This window comes from Brachycentrus maculatus, unplaced genomic scaffold (genome assembly GCF_059751285.1).
Source record: "Brachycentrus maculatus isolate JH-2025_06_01 unplaced genomic scaffold, ASM5975128v1 h1tg000110l, whole genome shotgun sequence".
In the NCBI taxonomy this organism is placed as follows: domain Eukaryota; kingdom Metazoa; phylum Arthropoda; class Insecta; order Trichoptera; family Brachycentridae; genus Brachycentrus; species Brachycentrus maculatus.
In genome coordinates this window covers 1094250-1119533 of record NW_028280863.1, presented here as the reverse complement: position 1 = coordinate 1119533, position 25284 = coordinate 1094250, and positions in this window count along the sequence as shown.

Genomic DNA, 25284 nt, shown 5'->3' with positions numbered 1-25284 from the left:
AAAGTCTTCAACAAAGAAACTCTTTTGTGACAATTTTGCATAGGTGCAAATCAATACAAATACTTTTTTTTTACTTTATACTTTCGTAGTAAAAAATTTTAAATTTTTTTGTCGTAAACGAGTATATATCCTCAATTTTAAAAATAACAGTATTTTAATTTTTTTTTTGAGAATATGTGAGTCGATTCATTATAAATAAATACTTTTGATCCTCTCACACTGCATATGAATGTAGGTGTATAAGAATTGACATAGCCAACAATAAAATAGTTCACGCATAAAATTGTCGACAAATTAAGAAAAAACTAACTAACTAACCATCACGCCGCTTCCCCGCAGGGATAGGCAAAGAGAATAGAGCGCCACACCACTCTGTCCTTGCAAACATTCTTCGCCTCTTCCACGTTCATGCATCTCCTCATACATACCCGCCGATTGTTACGACTCCTAACCTGACCACTTTCAAGTATTTGGCATACCTGATCGTGCCATGTTTTTCTCGGTCTTCCTCTTCTTCTTTTCCCAATAACATTCGCCTCATAAATTTGTTTTACCGTTCTTTCCTCACTCATTCGTTCTACATGTCCAAACCATCTCAAACAAAAAACTACTTAAATGAAGATTGAATCGTCTTGAAATTGTAAATAATATTCACAAAATTAAGAATTACTTGTACATTGATAACCTACAAGTATGATTTGTGCACCAAATCAAAAATAATAGCACAATTTCGTGATATTTGGACATCACGAATTTTATTGATTTACTTGCAAAACAGAAATGATTACTCTTATTCTCGGAATAAAATACATCTGAGATCGGAATTGGTACAATAAAATGGACTCATTATATTAGTATGTTATGATTATTCTAGTTTATTATGTCATAAGGCAATAAATAGCGATTGTTGCTTAATTTGGAACAACATGGCAACTTTTTATTATTGTTTGCCATTCTCTTTCTGAGATGTTCGCTACAAATCAATTGCAATCTGATTCTATTGTTGAAATGGCTTCAATAAAAAATGCACATGTGTAATCTCGATGTCATCACATTATTAAAATTGATTCATTGCATTCGTGCAAAAACGAGCGTGTCACCTTTTTATCTTAAGGCCTCGTTAATACAGTAAAAGAAAATAATTCAATCATTTATTTCATGTTCCATTATTATTACATTATAATCAAAATAATATTGTATTCGTATCATCATTATCATGAAATTTAAGATTACTGACGTCTTGTGTAATTATTTTTTTATTAAGAAAATTTGCTGTAGTCGGTCACATATTGCTGTGGCTCTGCATGATCAAATGGAAAAGTAATAAAACATTAAGCACACATATGTAAAAAATATTACAATGCTTTGCATTGAAAATATTCTATAATATGTATAATTGAAAATTATAAGTGACAGCATTTGTCAAGAAGCACCTTGTCCGCTAAAAGCAATTTTAACTATTTCATATGTTACTGTTACGTTCAACCGATGGCACTGCCATTGCATCAAAACGCTGTTTAAAATAAAAAATATGTTTTATCTGTCTTTGTTTAAAAAAAAGCGCGTATTCAAAAGCAACGCTTTATCAAAATTTCAAAACAACGGTGAATTATGTACCTACTTTATAAGATTTAAAATTTGAACAAATGAATATGTACGTTGTTATCTATATACTTTAACACAAAAAACACATGTTTTAATGGTATAGGAGATAGGCCTAAAGTGAATGTATTAAAAGAAGAAATAAAATCTTTCTTTACTTTTTTTATATTTATTTCATTGAAACATACATTTTTATTTTTTTACTAAATGTATTACGGCTCTTTAGGCATGGCCTGTGTTGAGCCGAAATACATGTCAATACATTTTTTTTTTTATTATTAGATTATATACATTACATACAATAAATACAATAACAATTAACAATATAAAGGTATTACAATAACATTATTTCACCTGGCCTTTAATTAATTCACTTTCTACCTTGTCCCTTCCAACGACATGCCACCATGCCACCATTTGAAACTAACCAAAACGTTAATTCGAAGATATTGTCATCATAATGTTGGTATACCTAATTTAAATTTATTAATTAAAATGAAGATTTAATAAGTGAACATTATCATTTCTTAAGCTTCGATTGTTATTATGAGACGCCATCGTGGCGTCTCGCCGCGTCTCGCCGCGTCGTGCCGCTCCGCGCCGCAACGCGCGGCGTCACCGCCTCGGGCCGGCCAGCCCCACTAAATCACGGATGGGCGTCAACAGTGCGCCATGTATCAATCAGCGGCCGAGATTTATAGCGGAGAGGGCCAGCGTCTATACAAAAATACCCGACTTGGCTGTTACACGCTGCCCGCCATCGGACAAGACTATCCACTATTTGTTTTAGCAGAAAAGGTTTCTTTTCTCCCGATCACAGCCTGAAATGCATGGCTCTTTTATTTAGATTCATTTTAAATATCGCCCCGACCCTTTTGTTTCTCACAATAAATCTGAGAGCTCTATAAAAATACGCATTCTAATCAACTAGATTGCCATGGACAATTTCTATGAAGGTGACCATAGGTTCAAAAGTAAAATTGATAATTAAATTTTTTGACATCTCATCAAGATGAAGAAGAATATGGAAGTCTGGGCATTTACGAGGCTGACGACCGTCATAGGCTGGTTTAAGTGATTACTTTACACACGTGTAACATTCACCAATTCTACCCATTATTGACAACCACACTACTCAAATTCTTGAAAGCTCTATATATATGAACCAATTTTGAGACACTGAATTTGAGTAGTGTTGTTGTCAATAATGGGAAGAATTGGTGAATGTTACGCGTTTGTAAAGTGATCACTTAAACCAGCCTATGACGGTCGTCAGCCACGGGGCTTCTGCCCAGACTTGAAATACCCAGACTTCTATATTCTTCTTCATCTTTGATGAGATGTCAAAAAATGATATGAAAATAACTCCTGTAATTGAAGATTATCTACATTTTGTGAACAAGTATTTGGATACACTCAAAATGTTGTGAAAAATGATAATGATTCATAACTTATAAATTTTTTTGGATTTGAAGTCTCAGTAACTTCATACTAAATCGAATAAATCACTTTTCGATATCAAGGAACGTTTATTTTTCAATCAAAATTATAATAATGCTGACCAAAAAGCTTTGCATATTTTTTTACGTAATTGAACACGGACACACATATCGAATATTTACGTATACTGAAGCATATTCAACATATAACTATACAGGTTTTTCAATTCCAATAGGGCGTTTAACAAACCAAATTCAACGCATTACAAAAAAATTGGACGTTTAATACACCAAATTGGATGTTTTACAAAACAAATTGGACGGTATATTGTTTTTTATACAAAAAGTTGAAATTTAAAATACATCTTCAAATTAGTACTACATGTACATGTCAGTGTGAATTCCTGCCCACAACTTTTATTCTTAAGACTAGCAAGTGCGTTAGTTGTCAAGTTGGCACGCGATGTGTACTGAAGTATATTATATTTTATTTTTATACAAATCAAGTATAAATTATAAAACGAGTGGAAAGCTTTTTAATGAAACCATTTTTAATACAAACTATATCATCAACGCCAATACTATTATTATTATTGTATCAATATTAAACAAAACTATATCAATGCCAAAGAAAACGTTAAAGCAATTCTAAAAAACAACCCTTACGGTCGTTATTTAGAATCGCGTTAATGGTTAAAGCAATAATATTCAGAAGCTTGTTGTTTTCAGCGACAGCTCAACATCAAATATCTCCAACAACAAAAAAATCACGTCACTTTAAAAAAAAAACTCCAAAAACATGTTTAACACCCAAAAAAATACAGAGTCAATCGTAACTATTCCGACGCGTTACAATATAAATTTATAAGGGAAACTAAAAATTGAAAATCTCTTACACGATGTAATGAGCCTTACAACAACCTACGTCACTCAAAATGACATGTGGACTTCAGAAGGAAGGGTTGATAATTCCAAGAGCTCGCAACAAATATGGAAGTATACTTCAAAATGTAGTTCCTTACATTTTTAACTTGTTGCTAGCGGAGGTAAAAGAAACAATCATTGGGATCAAACAAAATAAGGAATTATGCAAATAAGAATTTATAATAATATATTGTATTTTGATTTGCATAATTTTTTTATGTGTATAAATGTATTCATTATCATTTTTCACAGATTTGTTTTATATGAAGAAAAAATATGAAAAAGAACTCCACCGACAAGCCACATCAGTCTTAGAAAATCTGTTGTAAGAAATGAATGTGTTAAATTTAAGATAGTACCTACCTACAGGAAAAAGTAATGAAGATAATTCGAACCGCTATAAAATGCAAAGTATTTTTTTTTTAATAAATATCATATTAATTTCTCAATTTTCAAATATATGGAGAAATTGTAACTCTTGTGATGCAAAGATAATATATGCTAAATTTAATTGTCCAAATGATAGTGTTTGAACCAAAGTCCAAACTAATATAGTTTGACGGCCCCCCGGACCAAACATCCTCTCAAAGGCGTCAACAAGTAATCTCCTGCCCTCCAGTTACCCTCCGAATAGAGTCCCCTCACTTTGTAAATCTCCTCATTCTAGTCTCCTCACTTTGTAAGTCCACTCACTTGAGTGTTCTCACCGAGGCAGACTCGCCGTGTTAAATATGAACGATGTGTGTTTTGTATTCAAAGCATGGCTGCAAAACGTCCGCAAGCAACGTACAGCTTTCTCTACACCCTACACCACTACACGCGGCTCGCTACCTCCTACCCACTACTTACCGCTCATGCTCACCTTGTCGTGTCGTATCGTATCGCATCGTCTCTTATTCAGGGGTGTTTAAATAATAAATAAAATCATTTTGCTGTTCGTATCAATATGTGTCTGAAAAAATCTTGTTTTAGTGCCATCGCAAAAAAGGTATATGGGTATGATGTAAACTTAACACGAGGCGTAAAGGTTATACCCACGTTTTTGGAGCAGGTTTTCCCCTTGATTAAATAATAAACATTACATACATGAACCATTTACATACTAAAGACCTATGCAAAGGGACAAATAATAAGACATGAAAACATTTCAATTTTCACTGTCACAGTTAATTAAGGACACACTACATACACACTACTTCACGACTTGCATCACATCACTCCACTACTTCACAGACTGCACTGATTACGTTTTCCTGAAAGAGTAAAGTAAATTTTTGTGTGCTTATGGATAAATCCATTCGTGATTCTCCAGAGTTTCTAAAAGAGCGGTGCTTTCCAGAAGAATCGATTGATAGATGTCTCACTCTTCGATCGGCTACTACAACTGCCGTAGGTAAAGTCATCAGCTAACTAAATTTGGCGAGCGTCTCTTTGCTGCTGCAGCACCGATGACACGGAATGCTCTTCCAACAGCAATTAGTAACAGTAAGAGTGAGATGATCTTTAGAAAAAAAAACTAAAAAAGCAATTTTATTTTCCCCAAATTAATCTCAACGGAACGCCCATGATGTTGCACTTCTAATAAATTATCTAAAATTAAACATATCTCAATATATTTGTTTGATTAATCTATATATTCAGAAAATTCTAAATATCCCTAGTCAGCGTTCATACTTTGATAGGATGAGTTTCTATCTTTAACGCTGTAGGGATGCGGTTTTCATTGAAATCAATTCCTATTTTGGCTCTCTAATATGCAACAGAACCACTTGATAACAGCAAATGATAATGCATTCATCGATGAACCAAACCCTTTTGTTACTATTACAAAAAATGTTAGTTGATAATTTAATTTAAATGTTATTAAATGTAATTCATCTATATAGAAGTATTCAACAACGTTTGCATTGGGATATTATCTTTTAATTATGAAAATAATTTGTATTTTTATGTGGTTCAAAAAACACCAAAATGTTGAAAAATTATAATAATCTTCTTCTTCTTCTTCTTCTTCTTCTTCTTCTTCTTTATGTAGATCCTAGGGATCTGTTTTTGCCTCCGCATGTCGCTCTTGGGATGTCGACTCCCAGCTGTCTTTCCATCTTTTCGGAGGTCTGCCTGGGGGTCTGCGTCCTTCAGGGTTGCCTTGGAGAGCGATACGTGGAAGTCTGTCTTCTGACATTCTGTTTATATGTTCCTTCTAGTTCGTTGTCGTCCCCACCTCACGATATCCTCCGTCTTACACATGCTCCGGATGTCGGTATTTCTTACTCGGTTTTGTATAAAAAATAATATAATAAAAAATATTGATATTTTAATACGATATTGAGCAGAATGAAGATCAATTAAAAATCTAAATTCTGTTTTATTCTTTGGATATACACAGCCACCTGAATAATATTTATAATATTGTTAGAAAAATTAAAAAGTGATATTTTTGTAAAATCCTCCTCAGAGGCCTTTCAAATCCCTTAAGAAATTTATTTTCTCAATTTTCAAAAATTAGGCAATTAGGAAGAAATTTGCAACCCATTTTTTCCTTAAAATGAGCAGACTTCTAGATTCCTACCTCAATTAACTACTTTATCTTTGTTTCGATTTGTATAAAAGTCTTAATAAACAACTTTATTTGATATGAAAAATCATTGTTTTTCTCATAAAATATATGTATGTCTATGTTTAAGAACTAATCTCAGACTAAATGACCCCACTACGTATATTACGTACATCCACACAGTAAACAAAACACATCCAAGTCAATGGACAAGTAACGAATAAGAGGGGGGGAGAAAACTAGCAAGGGAGGGGGAAGTTAGCTCACAAAAGCCCCAGGAAAGAAATAATACAAGACAAGTAAAATTAAAACCAAAACAAAGGCAATGTGGTGAAAGGAAGGGAAATAATGGAGACTGTAGGACTGTGCAATGCTTCCAGAGTGGCCTGTTAAATACAGCACAGCTCTACTAATAATGTGCTGCTGATTCTGAAAAGATTCTTCACAACAATAGATCAATTGCAATTAGTTTAGTTAAAAAAAAAAACAATTAAAAAAATATTCATTTGCTTTGCGTTTTATATTTGTATTTATGTATATAAAAATTGGGATTCTAAGAGACCTTTTTGAAGTAATATTTGAGTTTTAGAAATATTTAATTTTTCAACATTAAAAATTTTTATTACTTAAAAGCACTTGTATTAGACTACTAGTTTTAAGTGGTATTACATAAAATGAATCATGAATGAAAAGGAAAGTGTTCTAAAAAATGTCTTCAAGTTAAAAAACTTTCTGATCCCGAAAAGATTCTTCACAAAAATATTTCAATCGCAATTAGGTTAGTTTAAAAAACGATTGGAAAAATAAACCATTATCTTTGCGTTTCACATTCAGGAAAATTTGTATTATAAGAGGACTCTTTTAACTAATATTTGAGTATTAAAAATTAAACACTTGTATCAGACCACTAATTGAGTTTTATTTCAGACGACTAGATTTGAAAACTACAGATGTTTTCATCAATAGGTGATCACAAAAACTGATAAGCAAAAAATCTTTCAGGTATTGGTAGAGGCGGGAAGGGTAATAACTAAAGGGGAGGAAATGGGGTGGGGCAATAATGGTGAGGAATTTTGGGAAATCATATTATTAATAAACGTTTCATCAGTATTAATTTTTTATGTATTTCTAAATTTTCTAAATTGCTTACGACTTGCCCTTAAATTAAATTAACACGCTCAGTTACAAACAAAGGACCAGCCATGAACTATTTAGAAAACTTAGAAAAACATATTGTTTTAATAATCAATATATAATAACACAAAATGAATGCCAAATCAATAAATGATATAATAATATTTGAAAACGCTAACCCATGCAATAGATTCTTAATTTTTGACGTGTTATACGATAGATGTTTCTGCACAAATGTTTTAATGATAACTATATATGGGAACCACGTGGAAACATGAGGCTGAGATTCCTAGCTGGATGCGGGTTTGGGCCATACTAATCAAAACATTTATTTTTGTTAAAATCAGGTTGTATCAAGTTTATTTTTGTTAAAATCAGGTTGTATAAAAAAATGTGCTCAGTAAGACATTGTTCTGGCAATACAATAGAATTGAAAACTGAAAAACTTAATTAGTAAAATGGAATCGGAAATATTTATAAAAATTTAAATCCTGCGTTAAGTGTATTTTTTATTTTGGTTTAGCAAAAGTGGAATTTAGAAATTTAAAAGGTCTTTTAATCAGCTCCGAGGTTAAAAAGGAGCTTTTGATGTTTATTGTGATAAATGTAAAATCAATTCCTTTAACGTTTTTTGGTAGATAAAAAATTATGAGTAACAATTGTCTCAAAAAAATTTTATATATTTTTTTTTTCATGCACAATGTGTTCTGTAACAATTGACGCAAGTACACATTGAGGTAAGTAAGTATTATTTCAATTGCATGTTTTTTTTTACAGTTTTGGTTTTCATTGCTTAAATTTGGTATCAATAGACAAATAAAGTCCGCCTCCGTAGTGTAATGGTCAGCGCGCTCGGCTACCGTTCTGGAGGTCCCGGGTTCGATTCCCAGAGGGGGGTCTAATAAATATAAGTGATTTTTTCACTCTAATATTTATTCAATATTACCCTGGACTGGTACCTGAAGCGGAGGGCTGATCACCTTTCCTTCGTGTGTTAACGATCAAGATAACACTGCGTTTATATGATGCAGTGCCCTATGCACCATTGGGGTGCGGATAAGGGTATAAAAAAAGACAAATAAAAAAAACTCAATTGATCACACATTTCATTCAAAGGGAAAATTAAGTCAATCGTTTACGAAATAAGTATGGAAGTATAAGAATACATGAATGAACAATGCAGTTAAGATTCCATAAATACAAGCAAGGCGTAGTCAGTTAGTGATTTCCCAGGTTACGCAGTCAGCTCATGTCCGAGAATAAAAACTACCGCCACCCTTTGAGGAACAAATCGAGGCCAGACTTATGGGGCAGGACATAACGCTAATGGCCCAATACAAGGAAGATGTTAGTTGGGACCCCTATTAAATTTTATCGCGCTCCCCCTCCCCCAACCCCCACCCGCAACCTTCCCCTCTCACGGAGTCCAATATGATATAGCAATATTTCAGAAATGTCTTATAATGATGGCTGCCATACGTGTCTCGCTCCAAACCATCCAAGTGACAAGACAGTGCACAGAAAAGAAAGCTTCCGTTTTTTCTAATAATTAAAAACTATGGAAAGTAATTAAAGAACACTTCAATAATAAAAAAAACATAATTTTTTATAAAGCCCCATTTTCATAAAATAGTACCTCAAGGGCGAAATATGATAAAGATAGGCAAATGCTTTAACTATAATACTACACGATAATGCGTAGACAAATACTGATTGAAAATACTTTTTTATCTACATATATAAAATCCAGATTAAAAAAAAGTAGTACAGCTATTTTATTTATTGAAAAATATAACGAGAGTACGTATCTTACCATTACAATTTTTTAATTTAAAAATTCAAATTGTGAGTTTTATTTTATGAAGTTTTTAAAAAATTTCCACCAAGCATCAGTAAAAAATGTTTTTTTTTATAAAAAAAAGACGTTTGCATCCGATTCCTCTTTTTCTCAGCACCCGCCCTGGGCAGCCGCCCTCCGCCCGCCGCCCTCGTCCTAATCACGGCCGATGAGCATGCACGTCACGCGTCACTCACCGCCAGGATTCCGACATACGTCCTCGGGCCTTGTCCGGCCGGGCGGGGGCGGCGGGAGGCCCAGGGCGGGGGTGGGGGAGGGAGGGAGTCAACATGACGACCTCTGCAAGACGCCAAGGACGACTGACGAATGACAGATGCATCAAAGCTCATGCAACAAGACAACAGAGCTTTCAACAGCTTTCATTTTTATTTTTTGACATAAATGAAGAAAAATATGGTAGTCTGAGCATTTACGGGGCTTACGAACTCATGGGCTGGTTTAAGTGATCGCTTTATACAAGTGTAAAGTGATCACTTAAAATTTAAATAAATTAAGTATATTAAGTGGTTGTCAATCATGTGTAAAGTGATCACTTAAACCAACCTATGACGGTCGTTAGCCCGTAAATGCCCAAACTTCCATATTATTCTTCATCTTTGTTGAGATGTTAAAAAATAATATGAAAAATAACTCCTATAATTCCAATTATTGATTATCTCCAGATAATCAGATTTCTCAACAAGTATTTGGACACACTCAAAATGCTTTCATTTTAAATGCATTCTTGTAATACTTGTTCACAAATCAGGGTCATGTCCAATTAGGAGCTATATTTTTTAATATTTTTAAGAAAAATTTACGTCTCAACATATATGAAGAAGAATATAAGTCTGGACATTTACAGGACTTTTCAGAGCAGTTTGGGCATTTATTGTAAAAAATATATAAAAGTAATGCTTTAAGTACTTTACAAAATTTAAAGTGCTTTAATTACTTTTCAAAACACAAAATTTTACTAAATTACTCAATCATTTAGAATAATGTGCCGATAGACAAAATATTTTTTTTGGGTTTCGATTGAGCCATTTTTAGGGCGCTGCTAAGAGGCCGACCCACTTCACTGTAGCTTAGCTGGTTTTGATGAAGATTTTTTATTATGTTAGGTGCACAATACGTGTTGCCAATTCACCCAATCGAAGGCCTTCATGTAATGTATGAAGCACAGTAGCATCGAAATCCTGAATACTTTCCTTCAACTTTTACGAAGCCCGCCATTTCTTCGCGAATAAACCAGCTTGACTCGTATGTTGTATTCAAGGCGTTGCTTAGCAATATGTACTTAGATTTTTTGTTAAGGAATAACCTGCAAAGTGTCCACTTGAAATTTGATTGATTTATGGGATCAGTTTGATTATCCTATAGTTATTTTTTCTAATGCGTGTATAAGATGAAGCTCATCAATGTATCAACCTGTTTTTTTAGCCATTTTCCACTTATTGTAGATACCATGTAACCTTTTTGTGGTGTCTTCACTAAGATAACTCAAAATTTTAGTTAGTATGCTATTTCAGTCCAAAGATGAATTTATTTAATTTGCTCATGACACTTACAATTTCACTCATCTAAATATCTTGTTCAACGTTGTTGTAATTCAGAACCATTCGTATTTGATAATGAAATCAAACTTTTGATTAAAGTACCATTATTGTTTTTTACTATCGATAAATAAAATCGTCTTAATAACAAACCATAAAACCGAACGGCTAGTGCGTAAATAATAAAACTATTACTACCCGCTATAACCAATATGTCAAGATTTATAAGTTTTGTAGGGCAATAGGAAAAAGTTTTCAACAAACACAGATATTGGTTGGTTATGAGTACAAATCATCTTCCTGAGAAGTAAGGACGAGGTAAGAGAAACGTAGTTTTGAGTGAAGGGGGAAACAGGGAGACCAATAAAGACAGGAGAGGAGGAAGGATTGCGGGTGGCAGAGGTAGAAATGGTGACCATAACACCATCGATCGCCTGCCACCCTATTCTACCTTTATAAGAACTGCATTGCGGTCTCGTGAAAAGCAGATCATTTTTAACAGATATCACCTCATTCTAATAGAAAAACACTTGTTTTTTTATCACTTGAGTTTATTTTATTTAATGAATAGTTTCGGAAGCTATGCTGCCATCTTCAGGTCCAAATATAAAAAAATATATAAATAGATTTTTATTTATGATTTTTTTTACAAAATTTTTAAAAATATTAGTATATAACCACTCACCGAGATTTTTATGTCTACCGGTTTCGAGACGTACCCGTCTCTTCGTCAGGACAATCACTAACACAGCATGCAAACAATACTACCCTTCACCACCATTTACACACTCAAAACTACACAAAGTGTCTAATACATATTTTTATATTTAGACCTGAAGATGGATAGAAGCATAGCTTCCGAAACTAGTCGTCATAAGAAAATAAACTCCAACTAAAAGTGATAAAAAAATAAGTGTTTGTTCTTTTACAATTTCATCGTGTCTTGAAAGGGAATGCCAAAAAAAAAAATCACCTTATTCTCATTTTATCTGATAAAAAATCCAAGAGCATGAGCTAAGCTGTAAAAACATATGTTTCTCCTATTTTTTTCGGTATGAAATTTTATCTGCGTCCATTCGTAAATGCATCGAATACCGTGCTAAAGCTCCCGAACTCAATTTCCAAGAGAATTAAGATAAATAATAAATTTTACTCTAATATTTTTACAATATCACCCTGGGCTGGAACCTGAAGCGCAGGACTAGTCACTTTGCCTTCACATAATTAACGATTAGGATAACACTGCTTCGATGTAATGCAGTGCTCTCTGCACTATGGGATGTGATTAAAGATAAGATGGAGAATATTTCTTAAATAATATCATCGGAAATCAATGACTACAAAACTAGAGTCTGAGTTTCATTTTCGCTCCTTCCTCTGATACAAATCTGGAGTAAATTTATTTAAGTGGTTATTGCATATTAAAACTATCTCAAGTTTAAGAAAATGCATTTATCTTTTTTAATGCTTGTACATATTGTGTTTTTGTTTTTCTAATAAAAAAAACTTTTTCGGAATTGAAACTATCACGAACCGTCCTTGTCTCCCCACATCGCTGTCAGTCAGTCAATCAAAGTCTCCCGCTCCGCCTCGCGCCAGAACTTTGTTCAACATCCGTTTTTTCTTCTTCTTCTTCTATGTTTGCTTTTCCTATAAAAGTTTTCCTCCAAACACCTTGTTAGGAAATTCCGATTTTTTTTATTCGCAATGAAAATCAAACATAAAATTTCAATTCTAAAAGCATAAAAATATTGCAATCTTCTTTCTCTCTTGTTAAGTAATGATACTTTAAAAAGACGATTTAACATACAATCTGGCCTAAATTATTGAAACAATATTTTACTAAATTATTACTTATAATTTAGACTTCCCTTACAAAGAAATCATCTAAACATATATTACATCTTTAAAAAATTATATTATTGTTTTCTTTAGGATTCCATAGCCAATGCTATTTCTAGACAAATGAAATGCGCTAATGAGTCAACTGCATAGTTTATTGCGAATCGGAGCTCAATTAAGTGTAATTCTTATGAATTTTCTATTTATTATTAACTTGTATGAAAAAATCTTTAATTTATTTTCATTGTCTATAAACGAACGAAGTCCCACTGTCTATGAACGAAGTCAGACATATTGATCTGTATAATATACGTTTCTAATACAACACAAACCTTTTTATCAAATCATTTCAACCTGTATCATGTAATTCCAATACTTCTCCGTTAAAATCAAATCATTATTATCAGTCAAAACAAAAATATATTCCTTAAAAACTTATTTTTAAAATAAATTTGGAAAGAAAATTGAGCAAAAATCTGTACATTTTTTACATTTTGTATTGTATTTTGAACATTTTTTTGTTGCTATTTGACTGTTGAAATTTTTAAATTTTGCTGCATGTATTCGTTATTTAAAAACTATAATAATTGCTTTTAAACATTATTATTTAAATATAAAATACTCGCTTTGTTTATATATATATATATATATATATATATACATAGCGTTCTTCGCGATGGACGGGAAACTAAAGCAGTTAATTACAATTTAGTATAAAACGGAGTGGATATTTGAAGAGACATTCCAGTGTGCAATGATACCACGTTTCCCGGGAACTCAATACAATTTGTCGGCCAATCAACTTAGTGGGAGAGCCGAGGGGAAAATGAAACAAACTCTTGACAATTTGCTAAATTAAAAGAAGAACCAACTGAAAACGTTGTCCGCTCCTTGTCAAAAGGAAATCTCGACGCTGCTTGCTTTGTGACATCGGACCCTCTCTAGTGCTACGTCACTAAGTGTTTTTTTTTTTAATTCTTTGGACGTAATATTTATTTGAGAAACCAAATAAAAATATGAATTACTGTAGCTATATATTTAAAATAAAAATACATGGGAATTGCGTTTATTATTTACCTTGCTTATTATGTACAAGGTTTATTGATCATGAAGTGGATTTTTGTTTCTTCCAACTAAATAAATATGTTTTTTTTAAGCCTGTGTTGGGAACAGGAGGGATAATCTAGTGTGGGCCATTCAAGAACTTCTCATCATTTGCTCATTGCTGGGAGGAAACCACGTTAAACTACTCAGGAGAAGGCAGACTGTTGACTGTCATCAGCAGACCTTCCGTTCCACTATAAGAGGGTTCGGCATTTTGTGTCCTAGCTTGGTTTATGTTACCAATGTCCTTCACTAGTTTAGCTACCTGAAGCTATATTAAATTAAAACACATTGTTTTATTAATTTATTTTTATTAAAATCTTCTTCTGGGCCCTACCCGCACTCAAGTGGTTCATAAGACACTGCGTTGGGACGAGGCAGTGTAAACATGTTGGCTTAAATTTTGAAAGGCAAAGCAATCAGTCCTGCGCTCCGTATATTTGTATCTAGAAGTGGAGCATGTTTATTGGGATACAGATGAACAAACTACAGAGGACGACTTCGCTTATCCTACATAGACCAAATTATCTCCGATATGCGTTGTATCGGGAACGCCGAATTGAAGAGACGTGCGGAGGATAGAGTTAGGGGGAGACTGACCATGGAAGAAGCCAACCAATCATCACACAGATAACACACGATTAATTCAACGTGAAATTATTACTGATATTCGGAAAACAAAATGGAGGAGGAAAAACAGATTAGAAAGAAAGTGGCAATGGCTAGGACACTCGGAGGTTCATTTCATGATCATAAAAGCTTGAACAATAGACTACTACTACTACCATCATGCCGTTTCTCCACAGGGGTAGGCAGAAAGGATGGAACGCTACACTTTTCTGTCCTGACATACACTCCTCGCCTCTTTCACATCCATACATCTAGTCATACATCCCCTCCGATTACGTAGACTTGAACAATAAACACCGGTCTAATTTTACAAAAAAACACTTGGATGTAGAATGAAAAGTGACGAGTAACAATAACCACTTGCCTTTTGCAGGAGACATCCCTATATAATATCATTTTAAATATATGGGATAGTTAATTTATGATTTTATATCAATTTTTATTTTTTATTTTTTGTAAGTCGGATAATCTGCTGAAACTGTGGTGGCAATTGGCCACCTCAGAGATGTTATTTGACCCCTTGGACTATTTTTGTGGGAGACCGTTAAGGATAAAGTGTTACGCTACCATATAGAGACGATTGAGGTCTTACAACACGGAATCGAAGTAGCCATTCATGGGATTAAAGCCCAAATAATCGAAAATATACCGAAAAGCTGGGTTGATCGAATGGGGTACTGTAAGGCCAGCCATGATAATTATTTGGATGATGTTGTGTTTTATTCTTAAATGAAAAGTTTATTTTTTACTAATAAAACTATTATTTTACAACAAACAAAAAATTAAACAATTTAATTCATTAGGTACACATATTTACTTATAAAAATTTTATACTAGTTACGCTTTGCCTCTCCAAAAAAGCGACTAAGGCCTTGTGCTTGGAGAGGGACTTACATAACACTTTAACTTAATTAAGGATGTAAAACAGTATTTTTTCTTTGTATCGTTTTTTTGTGTTTTCATGTAAAATAGGCATTTATTGTTTTAAATATTTTGATAGTATCCATTTATTTTATATCCGTAAGGAGGTTATTTAAATATTTGATTGCCAAATACTTAAAATTTTGCTGGAATTCCCTGGTGTTCCATTTTGTGATTCTAAAATTATTTTGATATCTCAGGGATGTACTTTTCTTAAGATTCAAATACGTTTCATTTTTTCATTCTTGATTAATTGCTTTTTTATAATTTGGTAATACATTGGGGACTTGAAATTTTGAAAAGAATACTTTTTGTTTTATAAGTTATCTGTAAAAAAACTTAGATAGTTGTTCTCTAACTATTTTGACTGAGTTTAATGCATTGTTTCATGCTTCTTCCATCCAACGCTATCCAAATGTATTTTTTATGTCGATTAAAATTCCAAATGTTAAATGGCCCACCCTTTACAAATGCTTGTAAAGCAAATGCAATTAACTATGCAGTTGACATCAATAGTTCCTCATTCATTTGTATTCTTTGTTAAATTTCCAATATTATATAAAGAAAAATATCACATTTTAAAGATCTGCAGTAACGTTTCACATTCTTGTTATATCAAAATAATATTTTTATGTCTATAGTCGGTGGTTTTAGTTTTCGTCACTCACACTCCCTGGGAAACAGTCGTGGCTCTAGTTTTTCTCTTGTCAAGAGAAATTGAGTTTGTCAAGTCTCCCAAGTGGAAAGTTTGCGGAAAGGAGCATTTTGGACAGTGACTTGACAGAATGTGATGCAAGCTTGAAGTCTGCGATTGTTTGGCGTTTACTATTTTAAAGAAAAGTGCATTCATTAATTTATTTTATTATTACGTTACTCATCTTGCAAGTTTCAAGTCGAAATGGATTTTTAGTAATGAATTAATGATTTATTTTAATAATTATCCGTTAATTATCTGTTTACCCACACATCGGAATCCTTCAGCTTCTTGTATATGGCTCAGGTAAAGGCTCGTTATTCAACCCTATGCAAAAAAAAAACAGAACGTAGAGTCATCTAGTATTTTTGTTTTGAGTAAACGATTACATACAATGATTTATTGAACATTTCAAACGTAAACTAAAAGGATACCCAAAAGTATTTATAAAAATAAATATATGCAGGTTTATGTTATTCTAAATTCTGCAACTTAATTTGCGAGTTTATCGAATCTGGATGGAAGTGCATATTATGTATAACATTTTGAAATAATTTTGCGCTTCAAATCTGATTATTGCTCGGATATTTCCATATAAAAGCTCATGAAATACTCTATAGAAAAGTTTCGTATCGCAATACTTCGATACGAAATTACTTTAGTGTAAGCGAGTGCAAATTTGAAAAGCGTTTTGTTTATACTGTGTAGTTTTATTAAATTTTCCGTAGCCAAATGTGATTGTCTCAAGAAAACGATTCTGAAAAATTTCTTCATTTCAAAAGAAGGCTTCAAGTATCCTAAAACACTCGAGCTTTCTCTGCATATACATATTTCGAGTTTCATACAAATGTACTTTTACAAATACACATTTTTAACAAATATGTTCAATTGCAAATAAACATATTTATTTTTATTAAAACTTTAAAATTTATGTATGTTTATTGATATGTACAATTAAGATCTCCAAAAATTTTTGGTTTGTAAACATAATAATATTAATTGAATCGATATTTTTTTTGATGCTGTAATTCGTACCCATTATATGGACAGAATATGAACTCGATCATGAATCAAAAGTTTATCGAACTTACGCTTCGGGTCTAGTCCATTGTATTTTTAAATAAAAATTAAGTTTCAACATGTTAAACAAAAAATTAATTTAAGTAAGTTACTGTTTTATTAAACTTAATTAACTTACTTTTTTACGAATATTAGATTGTCAAATGTGAAACATTTCAATATTTGTAAATTTCTAAAATCCACTGCAGCACATTCAGTAACGATGATCCTAGAACATTCCCAAAGCGCGACGTTAATTCAAATTTATTGAAACGATAAAAATGCACTTTATTACAATTTTGTACTGTGTCAACCAATACCACGATGTTTTTAATAGATTTTTTTATTATTATTTTATAAACGCAATAAAAACGTATCCATATTTTTCGTAAATCAAAAGTAATTTATTATGTATCGAAATCACTTTTCGCTTACATTTGTATGCCTTGAGATATATACATAGATAATCGTTCAATACAATAAAAACTCCTTTTTTTATAAAAAATCACCTTAAATTTACAGCGTGTGTACTTAAAACTGCCAATTGATTATGTAAATTAATTAAAGGGAAATAATTTGAAGGGTGTAAAACTAACAATTTAATATTAAATTAACGTTGTTTTTTCTATATTTAGTTTTATTTTAACGGAAAAAAATCATTATATTTAAAAAAAATTATACTGTATTCAATGTACTAAGCAGCTCATATTAAGTAGCTAAACTTAAAAAAAGTCTTATGTGAATTCATATTTTTTTCGGTTTATTTTAAATACATTTTAACAAAATAAAATCTGTTTTATTTGCACTTTTTTACTGCTGCCGTCTAAAAAATCATATTCAGAATCGTAACCAGTATATACTGATTTTTGCTTTTTTTTTAAAGAACAATTTGTGTATACTAATAATAAAAACTAACTAACTAACCATCACGCCGCTTCACCGCAGGGGTAGGCAGAGAGAATAGAACGCCACACCAATCTGTCTTTGCAAACATTCCTCGCCTCTTCCACGTTTATGCATCTCCTCATATACACCCGCCGATTGTTTCGGCTCCTAACCTGACCGCATTCAATATATTATTTCATATTACGTTCATACCAATAATATTATTTCATATTACGGTCACATTACGTTTTTTTTTCATGAAATACCATGTTATAAAAATTATTTAATTTTTAATAAGTATTTAATTTAGTATTTTGGCCCTTCCCTGCGGCTTCCGTGATTCAATACTAAGTCATTAGTTTATTACACGTGTCATTCACATGAATCTGCCACTACTAGTTGTGGCCATTTTGTTTATTGGGTTGACCAATCAGCCGAATGGCGGGACATGAAATGGCGGGGAGACGGTTCTGTTACAGGTAAAATATATCAATGCACTTTAGTGTTGTACAATATACTCCATTGTACACTATTAAAGTACAAACATACCGAAAGATAATTAAAAACATAGTTCTGTTAAAGGTAAAATATGGCAATGCACTTTAGCGTTGTACAATACACTTTGTTGTACACTTTTATAGTGCAAAGTAAATCAAAGATAAATAAAAACATATGTAGTTGTTTTCTTGATACCTTTGGAAGTATCACTTTTCCATTGAATAATATTATGTTAAAACGTCGAAAATGTCAAGTTATTAATAACGACATATCTCTGAAAATTTCGCATCTATTTACCTTCTAAATATGTTTTTCTTGGAAGCACAGTTAAATAAAAATATTTTTTAAAACCACTGCATTTTAATTATTTATGTAACATATTTTATTTTTTCTGAAATGCTTTTCGCAGATACTTTGTGGCACATTTTATAAACTTTATAAAATAAAACAACTTTGTTTTAACCACTTTTTATATAGTGTACGGAGTGCGTGGATGTTTTTGGTATCGTAAGGGAAGGGTAATTATCTATAACCTAACTATGAGTATTTCAATGTTTTAGAATTAGTATATAAACCCTGATGATAAGGTTCTTGTTGAAACAGGTTGGAAAAAGTGTACCAATAAAAAGTGGTTAAAACATTAATTAAACCATATCCGCTCCCTAGGTGGAACATATGGAGTCCACAAACTGTCTCCAGTCTTTTCTGTCAGCTGCCAGCTCCCTTGCATCCTCCCAAGTCAGATCCGCATCCCGAAGTTCTGACGAGAACTGCCGACGAATTGTCAGCAGTGGTCGTCCTGGGCGGCGCGAACCTGATGCCTTGTAAAAGAGGCAAGCTTGATTAAGGCTCTCAGGAGGCATGCGGAATACATGGCCAAGCCAACTGAATTGCCTTTTCTTGATGACAGTTGTGACCAAAATTTGCTGCGTCCTACGCCTTATCTCTTCTTTCCTCACAAAGTCAAACCACCGTACGCCTAAAATTCTTCGCAGACACCTATTCTCAAAGCTTAGTACACGGCTGCTCTGGGCTCTTGTAAGGTGCCATGGGTTAAAACAAAGTTGCTTTATTTTAGAAAGCTAATTTTATTTTTATTAGATTTTCTATGCATAACATATGGATAATATTTTAATTCTCATTAAATACATCATTAATCACGATAAATTCACTCAGGTGACATTTGCACTTAGGTGCAATACATGTATTGTATTAGTTTAAATGAACAGTAAAGTAACAGTACTAGGAAATGTACAGCTGGGAGAAGCTAATCCAGAAATTGTACTCGACAATAGGAGATAAGTGGAAAGTGGAAATGACTTTGTAACATCCTCATCCATTGGTCTATTCCTATACAGGGCTGTAGCAGATAGGCGCTGAGGTGGTGACATGGATTTCCGATACATGCCAAGAGAAATGCAATATGACTTGGTATAAACGCATTCATAATGCAATGCCATACGTAGGTATTACTTACTCATTCTCCCTATAAAGTCGCAGGAATCCAGATTGGCGCTTTATTGTCCTACGATAAAAATATGAATGGCAAAATAGAAGTTTAAAAAAAAATAAACGTAATCAAGTATTAAATAAAAACACTATGGTTCTTTTAATTGATGATTTGGCAATAAACATATGTTTTGTTGAATTTCTTATATTACTAAATTTTCCTAAAAGTGAATTCATTAGTTTTATTTTTAAATGCACAGATTTCAGGAAACACTAATCAAAATCTCTTTCAAAAGATTACAGTGAAACTTACTAAAACATATTATAGATGAATTATCATCGTCCTGAAAAAATATTAAAATTTTTTAATTACTTAGAATATCTGAATATGAAAAAAATTAATGCAATTTTCATCAACCAATGGTGCATAGGGCACCGTGTAGAATATGTGTAATTTTGATTGTTAAATATATGAAGGAATTGTGATCACCCTTGCACATCATGTACCAGTCCAAGGCGATATTAAATAAATGTTAAATAACTGAAAAGTCACTTATGTTTATTTGGACCCTTCCTGGAAATAAAACCCGGAATGGACAACAATGTAGCTACACGCGCTATCCACTGTAATATAGAGGCGGATGCAAATAAGAAATTTAAATAGGTATATGAATGTTTCAGCAGTTTTTTTTTTTAATTATGTTTCACAACCATATTAGAGTCAGTTGATTTCGAACACAATTAAGATGATCGTGATTTTTTTTTAAATTGGTAAGTAGGTGACATTATCATGACTTTTTTATATTTTTCAAAAAACAAGATTACTATTTATTGTTAATTTATTTATAATTGCTCATTTTAAAAAATCGTTGGACTTTTTACTCGGGTTGAAAATCCATTCATTTCGGATCAGTCGGTTTTGTTATAAAGGAAATGATTCGTTTTGTATTTGACTGCTGCATTTGATACGTCAGATTTATCACAGGATGTCGGGCTATTATTTATTGTTTTATCACGAATTTGTTACCGGTTCATCCCAGTCCATGAATAGATAGATATTATCGATCCCATCATTGCGCGGGTAACTGCTGAAAAACCGTTATTGATCGAACGAAAGCTATGCCACAGAAATATTAACACATGTATGCATGTACGAGTTCATTCATACAAATGTACAAAAAATTTGCTTTTTTGTAATAATTCATGTTGTTAAGAAGGCTGAACAAAAGAGTAAAAATACTAGACAAAAACATTAATTGATGGAATCAAACCCGCGATGCCAGTTTCACTGTCGAAAGTCTACCTTACACGGCACAACGACAGTCAAGTTTTGAACAAAAACCGTTTATGAAAATTCAGATTACAGAGATCTTGTTCTTATACCTGTGTCGGTTTTTTTTTTGTTGTTGTATTGTTAGGAATAACCCTCAAAGCCTCTATTTTAGATGCTTGTCTGCATATAGGATTGTAAGAATGTGGTACGTAAATATGAAAAATATACTACCTACAAATATCCAGACCAATTGAAAATAAATATTTATCAAATTCATTTTGCAACTGGCGGGAATAGGACCAGCGACGTCAGTCTGACAGTGGAGCGCCACATCGATTGCTTTTTTGTTTTTACTTCAAAATTCTTTAAAATACTAATTCTTTGTTTAAAACACCGATGTATACAATATAAAAGAGATAATTAAAAGTTTTTTTTTATTGAAAAAGAAAAGGAAGAATAATAACAGTACTTACAAAGAATCAGGTTAAGCAATAACTGAAAACTGTATTATTGTTCACCAAAACGTGTATTGATATCTCTGTTAAACTCGTGTTTTGATACTCTATCCTGCATACATTGTTATCTCGCAGAACTCCTACAAAATACGAACAATTCATTTATTGCTAGTCGATACTCGGGGTCACAAGATGCAGCTACAAGATGGGAAGGGTGATGTTTGGGGGCGAACAGGAGGGGGGTGAAAGCCTTCAGTCTCTCGTCACCTATCGTGACCCTCCCCCTCCCCTCCTGCACCAGTTTCAGGTCACCTCTGCACACCCCCGACCCTCTCCACCCCACCAATAACACCACACTAGCCTTCTTTCATTCGGTCGCTGGTTCCCGATAGAAAAGTGCATGCCTGGCTACTCTGCCTTCAATGCTGGCTATATGGACAATGCGTCGATGTACTCATAAAAAAATTAAGATTTAATACAAAAAAATATGTGTTTAAAATAAGACAATTGTGTTATAAGCCTAATCTAAAATAGCATTTTACTTGGTACAATAAAATTTTTAAAGAAACTAAAACATTTTAAATTATAGATGTACCAATTGCCATGAAACAGCTATCATTTTTTATACAAAAGAAGATGGAACTCTTAGCACTCAAGTGCTACTTAGTATTTAGCTTAAACTTAAGATATAACTTTATACATATATAAATAAACACGTTTCTTTATTTTAACTTGATTTATCTCATCCATGCATATCATGAATGGAAAATAGATTGCTTTACATATGCATAGGGTGCCCAGTGTTAAACAGATGTATAGTTATGATATTTCTAGACGTTTGACATGTCTAAAGATAAACTTTACAAATGTGTAAATTTGTAAATGTTATTTTATACCAGTAGATTACCTATCGTGAACTCAAAACATTGAAAAAGAAACACTGATAAGATATTTTTATTTAAAACATATAAGAATATATTTTTTTAATAAGTGTCTTTTTACTTGTTTTTTTTTTAATATACCGTAGAACGGGGCTATTTGAACTTTGATGTGTTACTTGAGCCCAGTACAAAAAAATATTTCAGATCTGTATTTAGTCTACAATAATGAACGTATTGACATGATTCATTGTTTCCCTGACAGGTGACACTTATACGTTCATTATTGTAGACCAAATACAGATTTATTTTTTTTGTACTGGACTCAACACATCAAAGTTTAAGTTACTCCGTTTTACGGTACTGATAATCTAAAACTAATCTAACATAACTAAATTAATTATGGTGAAAAAATCGGCTTGTGGTCCCATGGTAAATGTCGCCGACTACGAGTCTAGAACGTTAAGTGGGCTAGAACAGAATGTTGTAGCCTACTCTACTAAAATTTCGTTTTTTTTTATTACGAAACACGTTTTTTTATGTAATAAGAACAAATATATTTTTATTTTTAAAAAGACATAGATTGTAAACAATTATCGTGTAAAGCTCCGTTCATACTTTAATATATTTCGCTGACGATATTTTTCACCGCATCGACGCAGTGTCCCGGAGCTAGGCGAGAAGAAGACCAGAGCCGGGGTGGGGAAACCTCTCGACAGACGACGAAACAAGACGAGACGTGGCGAGTGACAGCTCTCTCTCCTCTAATCGATAGACGGTGCTGGCCCGCGTGACGTCAACGGTCACGTGACGCGTGGGGGCGCCCACCCGTCACGTCGGGCCGAGACTATGCAGCGGTGCATGAATACAAGGATGACCATTACTTGGCCTCACTCGAGAGGATAAATGGGACATACATATGAAGACTCCTCCAGGAAGAATAACCCTCCCACCTTACCTTCCAAACTGCGAGTACATAATATGGCTACGTCATAAAATGTTCGGTATTCATACACTGGAACCCTGCCATTCGTACAGATTTCGCTCTAAATAATTTTAAAGGTTCTATTGTTACTATAAAAATTATTATTTAATTTTTTCCTCGAAAATCATGTGTGCTTTCTATAGTTATTATTTAGATTTGATAATTTAGATTTATTTTGATAATATGACCTCTCTCCTCTCAATATCTAACCTGATTATGCTTTTCTTTCCTTGTTTTCATCAGTTTATAGTTTCACAAATGTTTGAACTATCCTTTTGATGATACGTATTTTTTTGTTGTTTTTTTTTCGTTTGTAGTATGTACAAGCACATCTGCCTTATAATTTTTAACGGGTATTTAAGATTCAAACTTTGATCTGGATCGCAATTAATAAATGAGAATATAATGCACAAAATTATAGATAGTGAAAGTAATGAACGTAAAATAAAGAAAAACGAAATGAGTTAAAATATAAGTCTTTTTCACCATTGCTGAGAAAAGAGTATAAATGACGTAGGTTGTCATAATAAGAAATATGGCTTTGTTTTAGATATTTGAAAGTCTTTTGTTTTTTTAATATTATTTTTATAATTTAAAAAATGCCTTAAGATCTGTTGGATTGACCATAAACTCAATAAAATTTATTCCTTAAAGAAATCATTTTTACCATTAAGTAAATTATCTTCCTCACACTTTCATCCCTGCATGGTACATGGGATACTTATTGCATTTGATAAATGCAGTATTATCCTGATAATGTATTAGATAAAATCTATACCATTCAATAAAATCAGATACCAGTCAAAGATAATATGAAATAAATCACTTTTATCACTCAAAAAATCACTTTTATCCATAAATTTAAAGGGTAAAATAAAAATGAAATCTACGCGAGCCTGTTAAGCCTGTAATTTCGTAAAATAAGTTTGTTTATTTGACGGTGCCCGACGAAATGTTGGCAAAACGTTAGCAACAAAATGAGAATCCAGTTTGTCGCGATGCTACAATATTTCAAAGGAAGAGATACTTCAGGGAAAATCACACGCGAAGAGGAAATATTAAGATATTCCGTTTCGGGTCATTTAGATACGAAGGAACAAAGCAATCACATCGCTCCTTGCATATTTGAGGCAATTAATTTATATCAAGGCGGGAAATCCTCATTTTGGCGCGAAATTCAGCATAGGATCCGCAATCGGCGGGAATATCTCGAGCCATTCGGAGACGAGCTCAGCCTAGAGGGAGAAAACTCATCTGGACTGGTGGCAATTAGAAAGGGATGTTAAACATTTTCGCAACGTAGGAAATAAAAATATACGTATAAACTCAAAAACAATAATCCGCAAATAACACGTTTAAATAAACGTATGTTTTATGAATCTGGACATCCCCTTTAATTGAGATATACTTATTGATATGTATTAAGTAGGTATATATCTTGTAAAGATCCTTTATTAATTTATATTGATTTGTAAATACTTAAAGAAATAACAATTGTCTATTTAAATAAAGAGGTTTTCGTGTAATATTACCCCAAATATATTTTTTCACTCTTTTTTTTAAGC